Genomic DNA, 2,545 nt, shown 5'->3' on the forward strand with positions numbered 1-2,545 from the left:
AAAAAAAAAAAAAAAAAATTAATTGTAGAGACGAAATCTCACCAAGTTGCCCAGGCTGGTCCCGAATCCCTGGGCTCAGGCAATCCTCTCGCCTCCGCCTCCCAAAGTGCGAGATTACAGGCGTGAACCACCGTGCCGCCTCAGATCCCAGTCTTATTCTCCAGGCCTGAGGCATGGGGCGGGGCCAGGCAAAGGGGGATGCTCTAATCGCTGCCTTCCCTGACTTCCTTCTCAGATACCTTATTAACCAGCCCCTCCCTAAAGGACCCCCTTTTAGAAGGAGGGGGCGAAGTACAGATGGACCCCCCAGGTTACCATGGAGACGGCAGGGAAAGGGTTGCTGTATTGCCATGGCAATAATTGACGTCAGCACTACCCTTTCCCATCACTTGCTATGAGAGGGGGACAGCCACCCCAGCCACAAGCAAATCCCCCACAAAGCCTCCTCCTCTTACTGAGGCAATCAACCGGGGGTCGACAGGCTTAATATAGCACAGGAGTTAAAAGCACAGACTCTGATGTCAGTCAAACCTTGGTTCAAATCCTCACTCTGCCTCATCCTAGCAGTGTGAATGTGAGCAAGTTCCTTAACCCCTTGAAGTCTCGTAGGTGCAATGGGGATAAAATAAGCTACCTGCCTCCAAGGATTATGTGAGGATTACATGGGATCATGCAGGTAACAAGCACTAGTACCACCTCATGGGAAATGCACAGAGACATTAGGGACGGTCAAGAATCACTAATAGGGCATGGTGACTCACGCCTATATCAGTGCTTTGGGTGACTGAGGTGGGGAGACTGCTTCAGACCAGGAGTTGGAGACCAGCCCAGGTAACATAAAAAAACTCTGTCTACAAAAATAAAACATAAAAAACAAATTAGTCCAGTGTGGAGGTGCACACCTGTAGTTCTAGCTACTCAGGAGGCTGGGGTCGGAGGATGGCTTGAGCCCCGGAGTTTGAGGCTGCAGTGAGCTATGATCATGCCACTGCTCTCAAGCCTGGGCAACAGAGTGAGACCCTATCTCTAAAAATATGAGTCCAGTTTACCACCTTAGGACTTGTCAGGAGATTGTGGCCCTTTAGATATAGACTCACAGCCCTTAGATGGACTCCAGGATTTGCAAGGACTGGGCCCCAGGGACTAAGCATCTCAGGATTTCTGGGTCTCAGGGCAAAGCCAGGGACAGTGGAATTTCCAGACTCTGAGGAAACCCCAGATGCCCCTTTCCCTGAAACCTCATCACATCCGGACCCTGACCCAACTTCCCCTTCTCCTCCCTGCCTTGTCCTAGGCCTTTTTAGTGGCCTTCTGCCTCTTGGGCTTCCATCTACTCCTCTAAGAAAAAGGGCAGATGAGGGACCCCAGAAAGACATTCAACAATACAGCAGCAGGCAGAACAGGGGTTGGACATCACAAGGATATGGGTGGTTCGGCTCCCACTTGCGATAGGAGGGCCAAGAGTCATTCTCAGTCCCTCTCTTCCCCATCCCAATCCAGGCCACCATGGCTCATTGTGCCCCAGTTCCACTGGCACTGCCCTGAGGCAAGCCTCCCTCACTACTCATCCAGATTATTCCACCAGCCCCCTGACAAGTCTCCCTGCTTCCTTCCTCACTTGATTCCTCCAGAATTACTTTATAAAGACCACAAACCCAGCCAGGAGAGACTCTTCTATTTAAATCTCATCAGTGGCTCCTTCACATACTTGTCCAGTCACATTGGACACCCCCACCTCCTCACAAAACGTCTTCCCACCTTTAAGCACACGGTTCCTTCTGCCTGGAATAGCTTCCCCCACCTCCACCAGCCGCGCAGATCTTCACCCTCAGAGAAGGCTCCCCTGTCCACCTATCCATCTGCTATTATAGCACCTGCATGTCCACAGCGTCGCCTTCAGGGTCTGTATCTATTCCTTGATTCCTGTTTAATGCCTCTCTCCCTTATTACACTATAGACTCACTGAGGGCGGGGCCGGGCCATACTTATCCTGATATCCACAAGGCCTAGAATGGGAGGACTCAGGGGTCTGTAGATTAGACTAGTTAGTGAATGACTGCTTGCTGTGTCCACAGAGGAGAGGCCCTGGTTCTGGGAGAAGAAGAAATAACTGAGCCACCTGTGTGGCTAGGGATTAGGAATGGCTCTCATAAAAAAATGGATGCTTGAACTGAAGGATGAGAGACAGTTACTCAGACAAAGACACAAAGGCGGGGAATGTCCCTAGCACTGGGATTGGTATGTGCCACGGGTGAACTTGGTGCTGAAGACACTGTGCAGGGGGACAGATGCACATTTTAGAAAGACAACTCCAGCTGCCCTGTGGGAACAGACCAGGCAGGGGATCAAGAGTGGCAGCAGGGAGACAGATCAGGAAGCTGTTGGTGCCTCAGGTGAAAGGTGATGGTGCATTGGACCATGTGGTGGTGGAAAGGAGAGAAGCAATGGGATTTTATTTTAATTTTTTTTGAGTTGGAGTCTCACTCTGTCACCCAGACTGGAGTGCAGTGGCCACTCCCGGCCACCACAGCCTCGACCTACTAGG

Source organism: Carlito syrichta, unplaced genomic scaffold (assembly GCF_000164805.1).
Source record: "Carlito syrichta isolate Samal-C Ts95f unplaced genomic scaffold, Tarsius_syrichta-2.0.1 Scaffold309099, whole genome shotgun sequence".
Taxonomy (NCBI): Eukaryota; Metazoa; Chordata; class Mammalia; order Primates; family Tarsiidae; genus Carlito; species Carlito syrichta.